At 46.4% G+C, this 23,201-nt stretch overlaps 1 protein-coding gene across 1 annotated transcript in view; it reads left to right on the top strand.

The window, feature by feature from the left end:
- Positions 1 to 23,201, top strand: part of SCTR (secretin receptor) — a 590,525-nt gene that overhangs the window by 424,732 nt on the left and 142,592 nt on the right. The window lies entirely within an intron of this gene.

Genomic DNA, 23,201 nt, shown 5'->3' with positions numbered 1-23,201 from the left:
ACCTGAAGAAGTCACCACATTTGTCTGCTCTATGAAGGTCTCTTCCAAACAGGTTTCCCCTTGCTCATCCAGAACCATCAAGGACAACATTGGCTCTCTTGCCCCTGTACTCGCTGATCTCTGCAACCACTCTTTTGCCACTAGATCTTTCCCCTCCTCCCTCAAGCACTCCCTTATGCGCCCCCTCCTGAAAAAACCTTCAGCAGACCCTACCTGTCTAACCAACTAATACCCTATTTCTATGACCCCTTCCTTGGGAAACTGCTGCAGAAGCTTGCCTTTCCACAACTTACCTTGCACACTGAACTTGGTGGTCTTCATGACCATCAGTTTGGATTACAAGCATCCAGAGGCACTGAAACTGCTCATCAGAACACCCATAAAGAACTGCCTGCATCTCTGGACTCTAATTCTCCAGCTGTCCTCATCCTACTCGATCTCTCCTGTGACTTCGACACGGTAAACCATTCTATCCTCATAAAACGGCTCTTTTCCAATTACCCTCTGCTTTAATGGCAGCAGGACTGAGATCAACCCTGTTGGGACCACTGCTCCCTATTCTTCCCCTCACTCTGGCCATCTCTATGGGCTCTCATCCTGCTCCTTCATCTGAAACCAGAAACCTTGGAGTCATCTTCGACTCCTCTCTCTCCTTCCTCCCTCACGCCAAGGATATTGCCAAGAAGTTCCACTTTCAACTCTTCCTTCTCAAAAGAAATTCTCCCTTTTCTCACTTTCCCCCAGAAGCTCAATGTTACGTGAGCCCTGACTCTCTCTAGACTTGCCTACTGCAATAGCCTTCTCCTGAGTCTACCTTCTTCCACACTACGAACCCTCCAGCTAATTCAGAACAGGGCCATAAGACTTATCATTGGCCTTAAGCCCAGGGACAGCATCTCTCCTGCCCTAAAAACTCCTCTTCACTGGCTCCCAGTTGCTGCACAGATTAAATTCAAATCCATCTGCATCATCCACAAGGGCCTGGGACCATGCCATATGCAACTTTCTCTTACTAAATACCCTCCCTCTAGCCCTCTGCGTTTCTCTGTCACCAACTCTCTGTGTGTAAAGCATTTAGCTAAACAGAGGGCCGGAGGCCGAACACTTTCTTCAGCTGGCTCCCCCTTATGGAACAGCCTTCCCTTCCTCTTCATCTTGAGCAGGACGTCCTCAAATTCCAGAAGCTCCTCATCAAGACTTTCCTCTTCACCTCCTCCTTCCCCTCTTCCCTCCTATGTAAATCTCACAGTCGCTGTGATTGGTGACCAGGGCCCTTATGCATCCTTTGGGGTCTGGCCTCCAACACTCAATCGTCCCAGCCTCTGCCTACCTCGCAGCACTTGCCTCGGCACTCACAGGCCTTCGTCCTGTAGGCTTGCACCATTTACCCAATGCGGCTCCAGGCTGCATAGCACTTACCATACTATGCACTTCATCTGCTGCTCACCCACGAGCACGGACATTCCATCAGCTACTCCCACTCCCACTGCCCCTCTTCTCGCTGCACTTGCACGTTCTGAATACCCACAAGGCATAGTAGGTTTGTCTTTTATCTTCCACTGTATTTATTGTATTCAATCCCATGTTCCCTCTCTGTTGCCCTGTGGGTGCTTTGAAACCGAATTGACTTACTGTATAAGCGCCTAACATTTGCACAATAAATACATAACTAAATAAGGGTGAATGAATAGTGGTGTTTAGAAATAAACATATAAGTGGAGCTCCTCTTGCTGAGGCACATGCAAAGTTCTGAACAGTGCCAAGCGCAATTATGAAAAGGATGGATTGATTGCACTTTAGCATGTTCTATGGCCAAGCTGATAATGAGGGGGTAGAGAATAGTCCACCCTTACATAGTTTGGAGAAGTTGACGGAGGGCTTTGCATAACTGATGTGATAAATCGTCTAGGTACTGCAAAAGCACCAGGGCCCGATTGGGTGTCAATGGAACTTTACAAAGCCAACATAGTGGACTGGGCTCCTCTTTTTTGGATTGTGATAAGAGCCATTCTGACAACGCGTAAATTGCCAGATACATGGCATATTAGTTCTATTTCCTCTAATATTTAAGAAAGGTTCAAGAGATTTGTCCAGTTGTTATCACCCATTCACACCCGGAAAAAGGCAGATTGACCAATCACAATCCGCCATTCCCGGGCGTGATTGTGCATTCACCACACACAGGGGAAAAAAAAGGAAATGCCCGCTGCCTTAAAAATAGGAAAGGGACTAGGTCCCTTTTCGGATGATGGCGGCCATTATGTAACCCGTTTTCTATGCCGCCGTCATCCAAAATGAGACCTAGTCCCTTCTCTATTTTAATGATGGCAGCCATTTCTTTGGACAATATTTTTTTCATTCCAATGGGAGATGTGCTTGTGCTGAACACATCTCCCGTCGGAAGGAAAAGAAAATTAAAACTATCCACACTCGGAAAACCCCGGGATGCGAATGGGCTTTAACAGCCCACAGCCCAGGCTGAGACCCTCGCTTCGCTTGTGCCTGCAAAGCTCGGGCTGACGGGCCGTTAAAGCCCATGTCCGTGCCGGGGCGTGTAAGCTACAGTATTATTATGCGACATCTCCTTGAAGATCATGGGTTAATGTATCTAATCTAAATTGTATGTTTGGGTGATTGATGCTAATAGTCTCCCTGATTCTTGGTTTTCACCCAGGGTTTGGGGACAGTGTTTAAATCTGTCGCCTCTAATAGTAGAATATCATGTGGTCAAAAAGGGGAGCCTATTTTTGGCATTCATGGATTTATCCATGTCTTTTGATAAAGTGGATAGAGTCTTAATGTGGAATCATCTGTCGAAATTAGGGATTGACCCTAATTTATTAAGTATTCTGAGAGAATTTTACTCACACACAGAAGCATTTACTATGTATGGTTCATCAGGTGAATGTAAAACCAATTTGTTGTTCAACCAGGGACTTTGTCAGGGATGTGTTTTCTGCCCCCTCTTATTTAAATTGTACTTAGGTGAACTGGACTAGCCTTACAGGCTGCCAGGCTGGATGTACCTAAAGCTTAATAGCAATTCAGTCCATGTCTAGTCTATGCTGACCATGTTGTACTCATAGGGAGAACTGAAATTGCATTGCAAAAATTACCGAATGCATACGTAGAGTTTATGAACTCAAAAGTGTATGGTGGCCCTGTTATGCATGAGCTAAAACATGGCGCTGATGCGCAGTGCATTCTGGGGGCACTTGAAGGCAAGCGTCCCCAAACAGCACGATCCTCCCCGCAATGAGAGACAATGAAGGACTCTCCCAAAATGGGAATAAGGCCAAGACAGAGTGCGGGTGAGCGTAAATGGGAGTTTATCAATCAGAATAGGGCATGCAAAGGACTCTGCAAACTCCGAGAGCGCTCTGTCTGACAATAGCAAAGACAGGCGTATATATTTACAAAAAACGTCATAAGAACCTACACACTATAGGGGGCACAAGTTCATGGGGATTGGGTGGCGACGACTAACTATAGGTGCTGCTGTGATGTGGTTGGCTTTGGCTGGAAGACGTCACTGGGCAGCCTCGTGGGTTGGGCTGGGCCTGGCAGGGTGGCGGAGTTCATCCAGGCGGTGTTGTGGGGCCATCGCGGCCAGTGGCAGAGATGAATGTCTTCTCCTGATTTATTAGCCCTAGGCCATGCACACCGCAGTCATTCAGGCATTTTTAGTATTATCTTCTTTAGTAAATCTTACAATAGGTTATACAACAGGTTAATGCAACACAGGAGGAATGCACCTTGTGAGGGGACTGGAGGCAATACGTCAGGGCATGGTTACCAGTGTCCTGTTGACCGGGGCCATAGGTCGAGGGGCTAAGCTTCAGGGCCTGGCACGGGCGGTACATGTCTTTCTGCCTTGTTAGAAGTTGTTATGGATGTTCCGCTGTGTGTTGTCAAAGTGTTGGGTGTCTTGATTGCACAGGGCCATAAGTCTGAGATGGTCCGGTGGGTTGTGAGGTTTACGAGGGGGCGCGTGTGTTCAGGCAGAGGTTTACTGCTGTGCTGTAAATAATGCATGTGGCAGGTGGTGGCCTTGGGTGCTACAGAGGGGGTTACAAATCTTTGAAGTGACTCCAGTCTGGTTGGGGGAGGTAACGCAGCGCGGCGCGGTCTCTGCTCTCATGCCTTGGCAGCCGTCGTAGGGTGGGAGGGGGAATGCCCTTGCATGTAATTCACAAAGGTATCTCCCTCGTGTGTTGCCGATTTAGGTAGAGACATCATAAACATTTGAACACTCTATAATACTTATTCGGAACATTACAAAACATGCATTTAAACTTTGCTGGATGTGTCTTGATTATACCCAGTCTGAGTACCTTATTCATACATTATGTTTTAACAAGTACAGTATTTAGTTATATGCATATATATTTGCAGTAAGTGAGGTAGAGTTAGGATTGGTGGAGAACATAGAAAGTAACCCGCCACTTGTTCGTGACGGTGGTGGCGCATGTGGGGCCTAGACATGCACACATGACATGTGCCTTCTCGTGCATTCTTCACATGGGCCCTTTGTATGGTTACATTCGTTTTCTTGTGTCCTCTAGCAGCATTAGTTCAGTTATGGCGCGAGCCCATGGGGTGTAAGTTTTCCAGTCATACACGTAACAAACAGATTCCTGGTGCGTTCCGTTATTATTAGTACCCAACTGCAATGGTATATGCTCATCATCGCTTATATCATGGGAGCATGATCTCTTGTAATTATACATCTTACAGGCTTTTGTAATATAAGGGATTTTATGGAAGAAAAGCATCCTTTGCAAGTAGTCTCAACATTAATATACAAAGATTGTCTGTCATCTAACGACCATTTTACTGTTCTTTTCATTTGCCTAGACCTGCTGGCCGGGTCATGCTGGGAGCGATGATACACTGCAGGAGGTGAACTGTTACAATGTTAGTGTATTACACTAGCTCATGTCCGTCTTGTTCGTGGGAACGTGCTCGCAGCGGATCTGCCAGGGTGCTGCGGCAACAAGGATGACTGAAACCCTCCAAGGGTGGGGGCCGCGCTACAGTGCGCTGAGCTCACACCATCTTTACCAGACAAAATGGTTTCTTAGGCCTAGCTAAATTTTAATACATGTGGGCAATTAATACATGCGGGCAATGTCTCCAGTGGGTGAACCCTCCACCACCTGGGCCCGGGTGGCATGAGGGGACGCCCAAGAGAGCCATAGTCCTCACCTGGGGAGAAAGCGCAGGCGAGGGGGGTCTTCTTGGACCAGTCCTCCCCTACATTTCCCCCCTTTCGTTACTAAAGTAACAAATTCTTTAAATCTTCTATCCTCCTACATTCTGCCTCGTCCATCACCGCCTCATCCCATGCAGGAGTTCCTTTGATGGGCATCCATGCTCTGCACACCCCCCTTAAGCTTTCACCTCTCCGGGCGTATTCATCCGGGGTACACATTAGATATATGCACCCACCATCTCCTTCTAAATCTACCCAAACTTCCTCATACCATTCTAGTATACGGGGCTCTTTGATGGTGGTGTGCCACAACTTATCTACAATATCTTTATCGTGGTATATGGGCACCAGTTGGTACTTGGGCAAGTTATCTATCCCTGTTTGTACTTGTGCTTCTTGCATCGTTTTTATTGTACCGTGTGAGTTGCCCATTGTCACCATCATCATTGCACCATTTGGTACTGCGTTAGCACAAACTCGAAGACCCACCTGGCACAGGCAAAAAAGTAGAAGGAGGAACACAACAGCTGGTATTAAAAATTTCACAGTTGTTCCAAGCCATGAGGGAACCCAGGAGAAGATGTTGTCGAACCATGTACTCGCTTCTGCTCCACCTTCCATTTTCATTTTTTCTCCTAGGTTGTGGACTGCTTCGATCACATGGGACAGGGAGCCATTCTCTGCGTCTTCAGAAGGTACGAAAGTCAGCAGGCACTTCCTATTTTTCGGCAAACACCACCGTCCATCGCCGTCAACAGGTCCAGGACATACCTGTTTTGCATGGTCATTAGTCGTAAAGCTCTTAGTTCCACTTTTATTATATTGAATCCTTCTTCAGTGTCGTTTGCCAGCTGAATTAGTTCCCAGCGTGTTATCTGGAGCCACTTTGCGTTTGCCCTTGCTTGGACACTTGAGACGAGTGAGGCAAAAAATGTTTCTGCTGAGCTGAATAATCGATACTTGTCTGGGATCTGTGCCAACAGTTCCGATGATGCCTTTGATATGTAGTTTGATGCTCGTCTGTTACGGGTCAGCACTTCTCCCTTGCTTCCAGAAGACAGGACATATATTTGTGTCTCTGCAGTTGGTTGAGCCACACTCTGCATGCGTTCCTGTGTCCCATCGACGTGGCTTTCTGGTATCACCATTAGGGCTGAGTGCAGAGTGGCCATTGAACAGCTGCCACTCCATGACTGGGGGAGGTGTAGGTATGCCTGTTTGCCGCACACCCAGTACGTGTCCATCAGGGCCGCTGTCCCTTTCCTTAGGTCTGGGATGGTGAGGGTTTTGTTGCAGTTCTTGTTTGTTCCCATGGGGGTTCTCCCTTCTCCTTTTAAGCACAGCTTATAGTCCATTTCGCTCTGCAGTTTGAACGGCTTTTCAATGGCAGTTACCCAGGTTAGTTTTGAAATGTGTTCTCTCCATACTGGTGTACATGTTTCCTGTATCCACTGCAATTTATCCGGTGCCACACCTCTTAGTGCTTCCGCTTTGCACAGTACTTCTTCATCCTTCCGCTTGTTGTCAGAAAAAAGTGTCCCTTCAATCACGAAAAATGGTTCTTTCAAACATACCACTCCTGCCGTTTTTGGGTAACACGTTTTCTCGTTCTGCAGCATTTGAAAAGTCACTTCGTGTGCCTGGAAGGTGTTCTTAATCCTGCACAGCGTGAGATGAAGGAGACATTGGGCATCCACAATAGGCAACTCTTTGGGTAACAATACTTTGGGTGTACCTGATGCATGGGGGATGAGGGAACAGACATAACAGCTTTCGTTTGTTGTCTGTTTAGTTGTGGCACTCATGTCTGCATACCACTTATTTGTTTGATGGGGGTGTCGTGGGTCTTCCATCTTATCTAGACCTAGCCCATAGTACTCATCATACTTCCTCCTCCCTGCTTCTCTCTTTCGTCTGTTGTTCTTGTTACTCATGTACTTCCCAACCCCCTGGGCAGCGGACAAACTAGACCCCCCTTTCTCATTCCCGCCCCCCTTGGCCCATTCATCATATAATATTTCGTGCATTGCTAGTAGCTTTTCGTCTTCTTTCCTGACGTTATCTGGCTGATTGTTTTTTGGGATGGGGGCAAGCTGGCTGGTGGGGGTGTTATACAACCATGATATGGCAGACGGGTTTCGGTCATTGAGACTATGGGCATTGTAATTGGATACCCCTGGTGGAGGCACTGTGTTGCTCTGCATTCCACCATGTGGCTTTTCTCTTTGTGAGGTCACGACACTGGATGGTGTGGTATGATACCCCCACACAAGTTTAGTTCCGTCCCATATCAAAAAGTCACCTTCCCTGGTATTGACACCTGCAGTTGCATTGGGCCCGGTGGTACTGTTAATTGGTCCAGTAGTGTTGTTACTCCCTCCCCCCTCGTACATCTCGATAGAGATGAACGCTATAAACCAATATGTAACCAAGCCAAACAGTATCATAAAAAACAATGTGATGCATACTGATAATCCACACTCATACGAATATCTACATCTCTCATATACTAATTCTCTCATTCTACTAATTCTATCCGTTGCAGGCTGCCCGTTAGATGCCATGGAAGCTCCTGTTTGAGATATAAAAGTGCATTAAGTGCATGCATGTAAACGTTTTGCTGGCACCATCTGTGCCAATACATTTGACGGGGAATGGAAGCGGGTGGGGATGCGGGGGAGGGGTATTCACAGACAAGGGTGTATACAAGCTATAATATTATTATTTCATTAATTACATACCACTCAACAAGATAAAAAAAAAGAAAGCACACACATACATTTTTTTTTTTTTTTTTTGGGATATCCTTGTCAGTCATTATTCCATTCAAGTCCAGTGCTGACACACACACACACACACGCAAGTCGATATGTAGACATCCTACTCATTTGCATCGTTTGCTGTTGTCTGTGCCTCCTCATCTATTTCCTCTTGTACATTGTTGTATGCTTTTCGTACGTCGGTCAAGTGTACCCAGTACCGCAAGCCCTTTACCTTCACTGCTGTGGGCGTGCAGAATATTACTTCGTATGGGCCATGGAATCGTGGTGCATTCCACCGACGCACAAAGCTTCTAACATAAATTGAGTCACCTGGCATCAGCTGTAGCTGTTGCTCTGGCTCCGTGACAGATCCTGTTACGTTTCCCTCTTCTCTAGTGAAGGGTGGGGAGAGTTGCTTTGATATTGCGCGCGCTGCCCTTGTTAATTTTCTTAGATAGTCTGTGAACTCATCTCCCAATATTGCGGCGCTTCTGTGGGCATCTGAGTGTTCGCGCAGTGGAGAGTGTGCTGTGTTCATTCGTCTCCCAGTCACGATCTCGTGCGGGGACAAATGGTGGTCTTTGCTTGGCTGGTTTCTTAATTCAAATAGCGCTAGTGGTAGACAGTAAATCCAATTTTTCTTCAATGAGAAGCATAGTTTTGATAACCTGCCCTTTAACAGGCCGTTCATCTTTTCCACTACGCCATTACTTTGGGGATGATAAATCGAACACAATTTATGTTTTATACCCAATAACGTGGTAACTTCCTTGAAAAGTTCATTCACAAAGTGAGAGCCGTTGTCTGAGCGAATTACGTCACAAATTCCCCAGCGCGGGAACACTTCCCTTACTAGGAACTTGGCGGCGCTTTTGGCATCAGGTCGCGCACAGGGTCCTGCTTCCACCCACCTTGAAAACGGGCACACAACCACGATCATGTACCGTGCGCCATTACACCTTTCCCCCATGTCTGCATAATCTATATGCAGTTCTCTGAAGGGGCCAATGGGTTTAGGAATTGTTCCCCGGAGTGTGCGTAATGTCATTCCTGAGTTGTATATTTGGCATGTTGTACATTCCATTGCCAATCGAGACACATGCTCCTGGAGACAGGGCACAAACCATTCTTCCTGTATTTCTGCTGCGATGTGCTGTTTAGTGTTATGTGCGGGGAAGTGTAGCTGTTGAAATGCAACTTCTAGTAACTGTAGTGGCATTACCACTTTCCCTGAGTTATTTTGCCGCCATAGTAGGTCTGTTCCTGATTGGCTGCATCCCCGTTTTGTCCATGTTAGTTTTTCTTCTGCACTAGCTCCTTCCTGCAATTCTAGTATTTGTGATAAGGACATCATGTTATACCCTTCTGACAGTTCTTCGGTTGTTGTGTTCTTGATCATGAACTCACCTGTGTCGTATTTCTGAAAATAGGAAGCCTCCTTGGCGGCAGCGTCCGCTGCCGCGTTCCCTAAAGACACAACGTCTGAGTTGGATGTATGGGCCTGGCACTTCACTATTGCTACAGCAGTAGGGTTTTGTAGGGCCTCAATTAATTCTTTTAACAATTCTGCATGCTGCACTGGTGTTCCATCTGCCCTTCTGAATCCCCTACGGCCCCATCTTGCTAGACCTCCATGTACTGTCGTCGTCATGTAAGCTGAGTCTGTGTATATTGTTACTGCACAGCCCTTTGCTGCGTGTAGTGCTTCTATGAGCGCAATCAGTTCTGCTGCCTGTGCAGAGTAATGCGACGGGAGGCGGTACTGTACTAGTGTTTCAAACTCACCTTCCTCTAATCTCACTACTGCCATGCCAACGTGTTTTTCTCCCGTGTCCATATCAATTGATGCGGACCCATCCACAAAGTACACTTCCCCCTCGCTGAGAGCGTTTTCACACACAACTGTGCCCTCCCCTCCTCCTCCTGTGTGGGTTGCGCAATCGTGATTTTGCATATCCTCTAATGTGCACGCTTCTGTAATGAATGTGGCGGGGTTCACTGTTTTACATCTCACTATGTGGATGTTGGCGCTGGACAATATAATCTCGTATGCTGTTGCCCGCTGTGTGGTCAGCGTGCTTTTTGATCTTTCAAGTATTGCAAATAATGAGTGTTCCACAAACAATGTCACAGGGCACCCCATCACTATTGTGGCACTTTTCTCAATCGCAAATGCGGCTGCTGCGAGCAATTGTTTGCACGCGAAATGACCCTGCATCACGGCATCCAAAGTACCACTATAGTAAGCCAGGGGCTTGTGTCCTAAGGATGTTTTTTGTGTCAGTACCGCTGTCATAAGTGTTCCTTTGCAATGGGAAAATAGGTAAAATTCGCGTCCATAATCAGGGTTTGCTAGTACTGGAGCGCTAGAAATTAGCTCTTTCAGTGATTGGAACGATATGCTCATTTCTTCTGACCATTTTATTTTTACATTCTCCTGTTGTGCTTCTTTGAGTGCTTGTAGGAGGGGTCTCGTGTATGCTGCATAGTCTAGTATCCATGCTCGGCAATAGTTGCACATCCCCAAGAATTTCTGCATATCTTTTACTGTTGTGGGTTCTCCTACTGATCTTATTGCCTCTACCCTGTCGGGAATTATTCTTTTTCCATCTTTTGATATGAGTTGTCCCTGGTATAGGACCTCAGTCAGGCAATACTGTAGCTTCTCCCTGTCTACCTTGTATCCTTTGTTGGCTAGTAAAGTCAGGAGCGTCGTTGAATCTTTTCTACATGTTGCTTCGTCTTGTGCACACACCAATAAATCGTCCACGTACTGAATAATCGTACTCTCTACTGATAGGTTTCCCAAGTCTTCATGCAATATGCGGTTGAATATGCTCGGGCTCTCACAGTATCCCTGTGGCAGTCTGCAGTGTTCATATCTTTTTCCCCCCAGTGTGAACGCTGTAAGGTATCTACTCTCTTCAGCCAGGGGTATTGAGAAAAATGCGTTTTTCAAGTCCACTACTGTAAAATGTGATGCTGCTTTTGGGATACTGCATAGTATTGATGCAGGGTTCGGGACTAGAGGGAACTCTTTCTGGATTACATCATTGAGGGGGCGTAAGTCCTGTATCATCCTCCAAGATCCCCCTTTTGCTTTTTTTATTGGATAAATACATGTGTTACATGGGGAGTTTGAAGGCACTATTATCCCTTGTACTAGTAGTGCATTTATCGTTTCTTTTATCCCTTCTTCATCCTCACGGGACAATGGATACTGTTTCACTCTGGGTAAGATAGCTCCTTGTTTTAGTTTTATTATCACAGGTTGTACTCCATGCAACAGCCCTACATCATGGGGGCCAGTTGTCCATAAATTGTTTGGTACTAGCCTCATGTCGTCATCAAAAAATGACGGTGGTGTTCCTACCACTGCCATCAATTGGACGGGGATCTCTCTGGCTTGGATCAAAATGTCACAGGGCATCGCTATTTCCATTACTATCTCACCATCTGCTTCTGTGTCTGAAAAGAGATCCTCATCTGTTACCTCGCGTAGGGCGAGGTTGGCGTTTGTACACAGCACTGTGCGCCACTCACATCCTTCTCTGTCCATTCCAATCACAGCGATCTGTTTCGCTGATACCTGCACGGCGTGCAAATCCAACGACACCACTGATCCTGGTGCTGCGTTTGGACACACTATGGGGCGGAAGAGGAACTCTGCTGGAATCCTCCAATCCATGCTTTTTAGCTCTGGAACTATAAGGGCCAAAGTCTTTAGCCCTTCAATAAACATCTCTTCATTCTGTGGCAGCCCTCGTATTTCCTGTGTGGTTGTGTAGGCTTGCACTACCAACATTGCACGCAAGGGGCATATCCCGGGTGTCGAACACACAATTCCTCCTTCGGTAAATGATATGGTCATGTTAAGTTTACTCATAAGGTCCCTCCCCAGCAAATTTATCGGGGACTGTTCATAATACAGTAAGGGTGCCTTTACAGTCTTGCCCCCTACGGTTACATCCAAAACTTCTGTGTAAGGAACCCCTGTGTCTCTAACTTCCTGTTAGATAACGGGAACCGGCCCTCCCTGCTGTGTGGGAGTGCGGCTACTGCCGCTGCGACCTTCACCAATTTTGTCTGTACTAACTTTGCTTCGTCTGCCAATCTTTTCTGAGCTAACTCCCTCTCCCTTTCCTTTATTCGTTTACAATGGTGTACTATTATGCTCTGAATTTCTGGCCATCCCTTTGCTTCAATACCTGCTATTTTGTCGAGCGCTTTCTGCACTTCCTTTGGGAGCCCTCTTTTTATAATGAAGTAAAATAAAGAGGTCGATGGATACCAAGGCGTGCCCGTTTCCGCTCTCCACATCTCTTGGACCCGAAAAATGTAATCCATAGCCTCCTCCCCGTCATTCATGGTACACTGCATCACGGACTGTAAGTCAGGTGTATCTGGAAATGTTTCGCGTAAGGCGTCCCACACTCTAGCCCGCACTGTGTTAAAGGAGGCCCCATCATGGCGGTCGCAATCTAACGTTACTCCCGGGAAGCCGGCTTTAACCCATACTCTTTCAGCCTGATCGCCCACCGCTGATACGAGCAAACTTTTCACATCCCCTACAGCTAGGGGTACCCCAGCAGTATGTTTTTCAAAGGCGTATATCCACTTACTTGCCCCTCCTGATAACGGGGGCAATAGCTTTAGTAAGTTGGCTTTATCCATTTGTGCCCACGGGATATAGTTAGGTCTCCCTCCTCCTCTGTGTATCAGCGGGAGCTGTAGCTTTCCTTTCGTTATGGCACCCGGCCCCGATGTGGGTGCTGATGTCTCTAGTGATGTCATTTTCCCCACTCGGTTCCTTAGTCGTCCCGACCACTCATCGTCCAGTGTTCTCACTGAACATGTGCCACCCCCCCCTTCACTTCCTCCTCCCATAGCCATGCTCAACCTGTCACTTTCTTCTAACTCGTCCCTTATATCGCATAGTAATTCCTCTCTATCCCCCATAGGCCTTTCATCCTTGTCAGGATCTCCCTCACGTGTCTCTATTTCAATTATTCGGGTTGGTTCTTCCTCAATTCTGAACAGTATCTCACCTTTCTTCCACCCCTCTTCAGCTCTTCTTGTCTCGTCTGGCGCTCTAGACGTGCGCCCTGATCTAGTCGCATTAAGTGCTGTTTGTCCGCACATGTCTTTTATTCTTGAGAGCTCATCTTTTGCTATTGACAGTCTTGACTGTAAATCATCTGTGAGTTTCTCTATGTCCACCCTTTGTGTACTCGCCTGGCCTCGCTCCCTTGTACTTTCATATGGTGGGGGTGCAGTGGGCCGGTGGGGTGTAGTGGTTGTCGGGGGAGGCACATACGTCGGATCACTGTATCCTTCTGTGGGTACAGGCTTTTTTAATATCGGGTACACACTTATTACCTCTACTGGTGGCGCTACACTTGACAATTCTTTGATATCTTTCTGTATCATCAGTGGATTGTCTGTAGTGGATGGGAGATCAGGATTTGATGCTGGCGCTTTAGGCGGTGGTACCTCTTCAAATAACCGCCAAAGATCTAATATTTCCCTCCTATTCTGCAGCTGCTTCCCTCGGTACTTCAAGAAAATGCATGTCATCACCATATCCAGAACGCTTTTGTCAAATGACCCTCCCTCTGGCCATATCTGGGGTAGCCCCTCTCCCTTCAACTCAGTTACCCATTGGTCGTGATATTTCTTAATCCGCTCCGCGTACCCTGGAAGACTTTTACAAATATGTGATAAGGGTATTTCAGCCCCCATCTCTGTGCCCTCCTAGTGCTTATGTGTCTCTGTGTGTCTGCAACTACAACGTGAATGTAGTATCAATATTATTTTTCGTATTCTACTTCACATTCAGTGTTATGCTCGGTTGGGCTCTCCCTCCCTTGACTGCACAATACAAAACTGACTGTACACAGTTTCTACTTTGTTCTCTTTGGGGGACACATACAAGAGCAACCCATCATTTATTTTGACAATATCAACCCGGAAATCAAAAGGCACCCACTCACGTCACTGTATCAACGTTGCCTTCAAAAAGTTTTATCCGGTCACACTTACCATGACCATTTAACAATTATACATTTATAGCCGTTTTACACATTCGCAACATCAAAGTCGTCCCTTGACACATACGAGGTGCACACACCTCTTGGTAGCATTCAATTCACCATACGAGCTGCCCTCCCTTTCCTCCCTAGCCGGCTGTCCCTGTCTGTTTTACTTAGATAAATGGATGCGCATATACATATATTTGTGTTTTTTAACCTGCTCTCCCCCTTCTAGTAGGACCCTTGTTCTCTTACTTTTCTCCCAAGTCCGTGCTAATTCCGTTTTTATTCTCCCCCTACCCCTAAAGAAAAAGAAAAGAAAGAAGTAATAGCGATCACTAATATATTCTCAGTGCCCCCTTTTGCTGAACACTTTTATCTTGTATTTCACTTCGTCATATATTCCCAGTACTAGTCAATATAGCACTATGCGGCGCCGCCTTCCACCCCCTTTCGGAGCTAGGTTCCCGTCACTTCTATCTCTTATTCACCTCGTAGTCCTAATGGCCATATGCAAAGAAAAAGAAAGGAAATTTTAGAATAATCTTTAGTATATCTTCGTACCCCCTTCTCGTTCCCTGTCCTACGCTTCTCTCCCCGCTCCCTTTACAATCGCTCACACTCAGTACTCACGTGCCCGTCTTGAACCGATAGTCTCCGAAACTGGGTCCGTCCAGGCAGTGTCGCCGTCAGCTCAACAGTCAGCCCCGACTCCGGCGAGCGGTACTCAAAGGGGATTTTTCAACCGGGATCCCGTACCCTTTCTCTATTGAGTGCGCACTTCTTAGTGTACCGGTCGCCGTTGGCGGGCATCCTCCCGGAGCCGGCTCACCGTGCGTATCCCTTTTCGACCGGAGATTCTCGTGCCAAAAGGGGACGGTTATAACGAGTTTAGGAAGAAATAATATCACGCTATCGGGGTCACCACTGAAGGCAAGCGTCCCCAAACAGCACGATCCTCCCCGCAATGAGAGACAATGAAGGACTCTCCCAAAATGGGAATAAGGCCAAGACAGAGTGCGGGTGAGCGTAAATGGGAGTTTATCAATCAGAATAGGGCATGCAAAGGACTCTGCAAACTCCGAGAGCGCTCTGTCTGACAATAGCAAAGACAGGCGTATATATTTACAAAAAACGTCATAAGAACCTACACACTATAGGGGGCACAAGTTCATGGGGATTGGGTGGCGACGACTAACTATAGGTGCTGCTGTGATGTGGTTGGCTTTGGCTGGAAGACGTCACTGGGCAGCCTCGTGGGTTGGGCTGGGCCTGGCAGGGTGGCGGAGTTCATCCAGGCGGTGTTGTGGGGCCATCGCGGCCAGTGGCAGAGATGAATGTCTTCTCCTGACTTATTAGCCCTAGGCCATGCACACCGCAGTCATTCAGGCATTTTTAGTATTATCTTCTTTAGTAAATCTTACAATAGGTTATACAACAGGTTAATGCAACACAGGAGGAATGCACCTTGTGAGGGGACTGGAGGCAATACGTCAGGGCATGGTTACCAGTGTCCTGTTGACCGGGGCCATAGGTCGAGGGGCTAAGCTTCAGGGCCTGGCACGGGCGGTACATGTCTTTCTGCCTTGTTAGAAGTTGTTATGGATGTTCCGCTGTGTGTTGTCAAAGTGTTGGGTGTCTTGATTGCACAGGGCCATAAGTCTGAGATGGTCCGGTGGGTTGTGAGGTTTACGAGGGGGCGCGTGTGTTCAGGCAGAGGTTTACTGCTGTGCTGTAAATAATGCATGTGGCAGGTGGTGGCCTTGGGTGCTACAGAGGGGGTTACAAATCTTTGAAGCGACTCCAGTCTGGTTGGGGGAGGTAACGCAGCGCGGCGCGGTCTCTGCTCTCATGCCTTGGCAGCCGTCGTAGGGTGGGAGGGGGAATGCCCTTGCATGTATTTCACAAAGGTATCTCCCTCGTGTGTTGCCGATTTAGGTAGAGACATCATAAACATTTGAACACTCTATAATACTTATTCGGAACATTACAAAACATGCATTTAAACTTTGCTGGATGTGTCTTGATTATACCCAGTCTGAGTACCTTATTCATACATTATGTTTTAACAAGTACAGTATTTAGTTATATGCATATATATTTGCAGTAAGTGAGGTAGAGTTAGGATTGGTGGAGAACATAGAAAGTAACCCGCCACTTGTTCGTGACGGTGGTGGCGCATGTGGGGCCTAGACATGCACACATGACATGTGCCTTCTCGTGCATTCTTCACATGGGCCCTTTGTATGGTTACATTCGTTTTCTTGTGTCCTCTAGCAGCATTAGTTCAGTTATGGCGCGAGCCCATGGGGTGTAAGTTTTCCAGTCATACACGTAACAAACAGATTCCTGGTGCGTTCCGTTATTATTAGTACCCAACTGCAATGGTATATGCTCATCATCGCTTATATCATGGGAGCATGATCTCTTGTAATTATACATCTTACAGGCTTTTGTAATATAAGGGATTTTATGGAAGAAAAGCATCCTTTGCAAGTAGTCTCAACATTAATATACAAAGATTGTCTGTCATCTAACGACCATTTTACTGTTCTTTTCATTTGCCTAGGCCTGCTGGCCGGGTCATGCTGGGAGCGATGATACACTGCGGGAGGTGAACTGTTACAATGTTAGTGTATTACACTAGCTCATGTCCGTCTTGTTCGTGGGAACGTGCTCGCAGCGGATCTGCCAGGGTGCTGCAGCAACAAGGATGACTGAAACCCTCCAAGGGTGGGGGCCGCGCTACAGTGCGCTGAGCTCACACCATCTTTACCAGACAAAATGGTTTCTTAGGCCTAGCTAAATTTTAATACATGTGGGCAATTAATACATGCGGGCAATGTCTCCAGTGGGTGAACCCTCCACCACCTGGGCCCGGGTGGCATGAGGGGACGCCCAAGAGAGCCATAGTCCTCACCTGGGGAGAAAGCGCAGGCGAGGGGGGTCTTCTTGGACCAGTCCTCCCCTACACACTCAAAGCTATAATGGATATTTATTCCATGCCTCAGTGAAAACTGCCCTTGCTTTGCTAAAAGACATGCTTTCAATGTTATCCGTTGCTGAGCCTGGTATGCAGACCTTAGTCAAGGACATTGTGCTGGGAAAGCTGGTTTTGTTATGTCTTGCTATGAGCTATGGAATTGTTTTTTCCGTGGTGTTTAGAAGAGGGAAGCTTTGCTCCTTGGGGGTTACTGTCGGTTGATCCGGCCAGCAACCAACGGTGGTTCTAGGTCAAAGTTTTGAATGCAAAGGATCGAATGACCAAAGGGTCGAATCAAAAGGACCGAAAACCAAAGGGTTGCATTTTTCTGTTTTTTTTTATTTTTTGGGGTGGGGGCCCCAAACCCCATTTTGTGTGGTAAAAAACATTTTTTTCCAAAACGGAAACCAAAAAAAAAAAATTACAAAAAAAAAATATTCATCCCTTTTGTTTTAGGTCAAATTGACTCTTACCTTTGGCATTCAATCCTTTTGAATTCGGTACTTTAACTGGACACCACCACGGTCAATGTGCAAGTGCTAATGCCAGAAGGTTTGAGAAATTGCCACCCCTTTTGAGGAGGGCATATATTGGGAAGCTCTGGGGAGGTCAGATGGGGAAGAAACACAAACATGTCAGTCGGAGGGGAGGCGCCTTGCTCCAACCTTCCTGTGGGCTGTTGTGCTCTCTGCCTGGCTGTTACCGGGGTCTTCTAGCCGCTTCTGGCGAGATGAGGTATTCAGTTACGCCCACGGTGATGTATTTTCTTTTGAATTCTCCATCTTCTCTGTGATTTATTTCTGTTTTTATCACTTGTTGCTTCTTAGCTATGAATAAATAGCCGTATAAGTGCTCATTATTTTGCTAACTGCGTATCTGGTTGTGAGTTATTGCTCCGTCTACCTGCGTTCAAAATATTTTCTTTGCTCTGCAAATGTACTGGTGATAAATAATTGTCTGTGCACTCTTGGCGAGCAATACAGGCCCATAGAGGTTTATCTCGTGTGCTAATCTATCCGATAAAGGATACCAAAAAAGCATCATATTTTTATGTGGATTCTAAAGCTTTGACATGAGTAAAAATCTTTGAAAAACTAGGTATCAGATTTTCAGAAATAAATGTTGCCATTCTCAACTTGATTATGTGGCTGGGAGGATGAAACAATGGAATATAGGTATTTTACGATTTTCTTTTATCCTATGGTCAAGTGGCTATCCCAGTGCTTAAAATATACGAAGCCAAATCGCTAGGAATTGGTCAATATGGTGCTGGGGTCTGGGCTATTACTAATCTTAGTGCTCTCTCATTAAACAAAAGAAAGTTCTTGAAAGTTTGGTTGGGAGTAGCACCCTATACTGCAGAAGAACCTTTATGCTTGGCTAAAAGTTGGATTCCTATTTCTCTCATTCTGCAGTACATCCGTGCCCATTTATGGTTATCGATATAAGTGAATGATAAAACCCAGCTGAACAAGTTGATTTTAACTGATGTTCTACAGATGCAGAAAGCTCACAATATTCCATGGCTTGGCTTTGTCAAAAAATCAGTAGAGTATCTTGGTTAGGTCACTAAATTCTCAACCAGCATGAATCAATGGGAAATCCTCTGGAATCCAAGCTAGGTCATAGGTTTTTATTTCCTAAAGATAGGAAGTCGTCTGTTTAAGCGCATTTACCGCAAATCAATGGTTTTTCTACAAATGGGGTTCATTACTTGTCTTTGATACCCAATAGTGTAGACAGGAAATGAATCCTTAGACTGCGATTTCATCAGCTTCGGTTAGCCCTGTACACACAAGCTTGGAATAAGTAGCACTGCAGTATCTGCATTTGATATAACGAGTCTATTGCATCTAATATGTATAAGTTGTTTTTTGTACTGTATCATCCGCCTCATGCACGTTTTTCAGTACCTATTTTAAAATGATGTCGTTTTAGACAATGCTGAGTGGCATATTTTATTTGATGTCAGCCCAAGATCCAAATGTTTGTCATGTATTGGGACGTTTCGTGTTACATGTTATTTATTTATTTATTGTTATAGTTGTCTTTAGTTCAAAGAACTATTACAACTGAGCAATCATCTTTTCGTTAAAAAAAAGAACATGTAAAATATATGCATATAGATTATCGTCATCATCAACCATAACACATTCATTATTTACAGTTACATGGTATGCACATTCGGAAAACAAGTAATTGGCTAAATTCGGAGAAAAGTAATTGCCTCTATTTAAGTTCTTATGAATGTATTATGGGCTTTATATATTGCTTATGTTTTTCAATGTATTGCAGTTTTATGAATCTTGTATTCGAAATAAACTATGAACTAACTAACTCGTTCTTCGTCATGGGCATCTTTATTAAATTCAGATTCTGCCTGCCTGTCTCCCTGAGAGGGATCAGGAAGGAACAAAGATGGAGGGAGAAAAAGGAGGTTCCTCCTCTGTCAAAATGAGCTGAGCTCCGACGGGCGCTCCGGTGCCTCATGGGAGTTGCCCAAATGGCAAGAAGTTGCTCCATACCAGACTACAGCACATTACATGATGTGGGAGGCTGGAACAGGCCGGCTGCCTTAAAGTGGCACTGTTCTACTTTCAGTTGGTTCATTGTATTGAACAAAAAGTCAAAGTTGACCAAATGTATGATTTGGCTAAAATGAGGGATTTCTCTCCCTTAATCTTACGAGTGCCCTTAGGACATATATATAAATATTTATATTTGTGGCCTCCTCTTGTCCTCAGGATATGGTGAGCAGGTGGATAGTGTGCGGCAGGGGTACAGCATGAGGCTGATGTGCTTCCCAAGGCCTGTGCACCCAGAGGCGAAATCTATTCTTTTGCCTCAGCGTTCTGCCACCCTTGGGTGCTGTAGTATGCAGCAAATGTATGTTCTGAGACCCTGCATTGAGGGGAAGATATTCAATGTTTCAGAATTAAATGAAGGTGCCCGTAATGGAAAACTAGAATTACCCCTTGCAGGCCGAAGCGGCCGCTCTGGGAGAGATCATCACGGGCACGCCCTCTCGTGTTGGAAAACTAGGATTACCGCTTGCAGGCCGAAGTGGCTGCTCTGGGAGAGGTCATCATGGGCACGCCCTCTCGTGTTGGAAAACTAGGATTACTGCTTGCAGGCAGAAGCGGCTGCTCTGGGAGAGATCATCACGGGCACGCCCGCTCGTGTTGGAAAACTAGGATTACCCCTTGCAGGCCGAAGCGGCTGCTCTGGGAGAGATCATCACGGGCATGCCCTCTCGTGTTGGAAAACTAGGATTACCCCTTGCAGGCCGAAGTGGCTTCTCTGGGAGAGATCATCACGGGCACGCCCTCTCGTGTTGGAAAACTAGGATTACCGCTTGCAGGCAGAAGCGGCTGCTCTGGGAGAAATCATCACGGGCACGCCCTCTCGTGTTGGAAAACTAGGATTACCTCTTGCAGGCCGAAGCGGCTGCTCTGGGAGAGATCATCACGGGCACGCCCTCTCGTGTTGGAAAACTAGGATTACCCCTTGCAGGCCGAAGCGGCCGCTCTGGGAGAGATCATCACGGGCACGCCCTCTCGTGTTGGAAAACTAGGATTACCGCTTGCAGGCCGAAGCGGCTGCTCTGGGAGAGATCATCACGGGCACGCCCTCTCGTGTTGGAAAACTAGGATTACCGCTTGCAGGCCGAAGTGGCTGCTCTGGGAGAGATCATCACGGGCACGCCCTCTCGTGTTGGAAAACTAGGATTACCCCTTGCAGGCCGAAGCGGCTGCTCTGGGAGAGATCATCACGGGCACGCCCTCTCGTGTTGGAAAACTAGGGTTACCGCTTGCAGGCAGAAGCGGCTGCTCTGGGAGAGATCATCACGGGCACGCCCTCTCATGTTTGCATGAAGGCGATGATTGAGCGAAAGTCATGCTTTAGTCTGGATTTGGGAGGAAAATTATTTGAAGAAAAACAGCTGACTTTTTGAAAAAAAGGGGATCCAAATCAGTGGTGTCCCTCTTCCTAACAGCCTTTTGTTGGTTAAGGGGCTGGTGGTGTTGCATGCCTTTAGCTGTCCTACATCCTGTGACTTTGGCAACGTGTTGCTTTATTATAATCATTGAATAATCTGTGTGTTAGACCTCGGTTAAATATTAGAACGTATGTTAAAGAGGAAACAAATGGGTCAAACATGCTCGAACACTTGTTTTCACCCTCCCTCCCCCTTCCAGAAATGAGAAGACACAGTATACTGAGACCCAAGAAGGAGTAGTAGCCATGTAGGCTAGTCATGGGACATCCAACGGGACTGTAGCGAGTTTAGTATGCAGGCGTGGCAATCGCCAAGGGCTCCAGTTAAGAGTGGGAGATGCTCAGCAGTGAGGGTGAAATTCATGGCAACCAGGTTCTCGCCCAATGCAACATGTAGCTGTTTCTTTCTGTCAAGGCATCTGATGTGTTTATTGAGAACACTGTTCGCCTTCCGTTCAAGGTGGGTTATGGCCATGTCCTCAGCAGGGTTGCACAAGCCTTCCGTGTTTCTCCTGCCCACTCCTGGTCTGATATAAGGCTTCACTGAGCCAGCAGTTGAAATAACTGGCCCTGGCCTTTCCCATTTAAAAGAAAGACAGTGGAAGGTACTCAAACACTTGTGTCCTCGCCTTTGTGGCTTTTCCTCTGTTGGAGGCTTCACGTGTCCTTCTCGTCTTCAGGCTTGGTTACCAGATGACCAGTGAATCCATTTCAGTCATCCCCGTGACATGCTTGGGTTTTGCCTTGGATGTGCTTCCCGTGGCAGCGAGCATAGTACAGTGAATATGTCCCTAGCAGTAATATGCCCTGTGCCCACTCTCCTCATGGAAATTCTCCCAATGATCAAAGACTGCTCTGATTCTTCTCTTAGGTTGAGGGCTGCAGTCTCAGCTGCTGCCAACAACCTATCAAAGGGCTTTACGGCTCTGGATCCTCCTCTGCTAAGCAATCTCTGGTCCCTGATGGATGAAGATTCACTCCACCAGCTGCAAAAAAGAGGGGCGCCATCCTTCTCTATAATGAGGTTATAAATTGAGGATGGCACTGCTGGCATGTCTGCTGAAAACTGGTTGTGTGGTTGATGCATTAGACTAGCATACATGTCCAGCGCTTCCTTATCCTGGGTTACGCCATTCCTCCCTCTTTTACTCACATGGGCACCACCCAACTCCCTTGCCATATACTTTCAAAGTGGGCGACCCTCCGCCCCCACCCTTGGCTGTAAGACTCTGCACTGGCATGGCAGATGTAATGTCTACCGTTTTCCAGCTGGGCCATACAATTAAGACTGTCACCTTTTGTGTTGAAGGTATAGGTGCACAACATCTTGAATGACAATAAACAGGCTGCTCACGTTTTCAATTTCAGTTCAAATCATCACAAAAACAGGTTCAAATTAAAGCCTTCCCATTACTTTTAAGGTAAATAAAAAAAAAACTCAATTCCCACCTACCAAATCCTGATTAATTCAGTTTATAGTGTAATTTTACCAATTGTACAAGCGCTTTTGAATCATATTGCAATGGGTTTAAGGACTCAAAGCTATAGTCGAAGGATTTGTTTCAGTTGTATTACGATGGCCCCAGGAAGAAGTCAGTGCAATCTTGATTTCCTAGTGGTACCCGGCAACGCAAAACCACGAATTACACTTGTGGATTGGCTCATTTCCGAGCCATACCACTGTGTAATCCTGTGAACGCACATATATGCTTCGCACGCCGGGAACACTGTTTTTTTTCTTCCTTTTTTCAGGTGACCATAGAAAGGTAGAAGGGACCACATGTAGTCCCTTCTCCCTTTTCCAAGGTGGCCATTTTTTTATGTTTATTTTTTTTTCAATGTAAGTGAAAGGCCGCCATGGAAAGGGAGAAGGGACTACGTGCACTCCCTTCTCCCCTTCCAGCCGGCCATTTTTTTTGTTTACCATGGCCGCCATGGAAACAGAAAACGGACTACGTTTTCTGTCCGCGGCAGCCATTTTTTTGTAACTATTGTTTACTTTTTTTCCTGGCTGCGAAACGCAACACGTCTCGCAGCCGGGGGAAAAAAACATTAGTACCCCAGTCTAATAGGCCGGGGTACTAATGGCAATAAGACCCTCGATGGTGGGCCATTACCGCCCACGGTCATGGCAAGCCCACTGGGTGCATGTTGCATAAACCCAACAAGATTTCAAATTGTTTAATGATTTTTGTTTTTTCAAGTTCAAA

This window comes from Ambystoma mexicanum, chromosome 9 (genome assembly GCF_040938575.1).
Source record: "Ambystoma mexicanum isolate Mex_15411 chromosome 9, UKY_AmexF1_1, whole genome shotgun sequence".
NCBI lineage: Eukaryota > Metazoa > Chordata > Amphibia > Caudata > Ambystomatidae > Ambystoma > Ambystoma mexicanum.
Note: the sequence above shows the minus strand (reverse complement) of the source record. Positions and strands in the feature narration are given on the sequence as shown.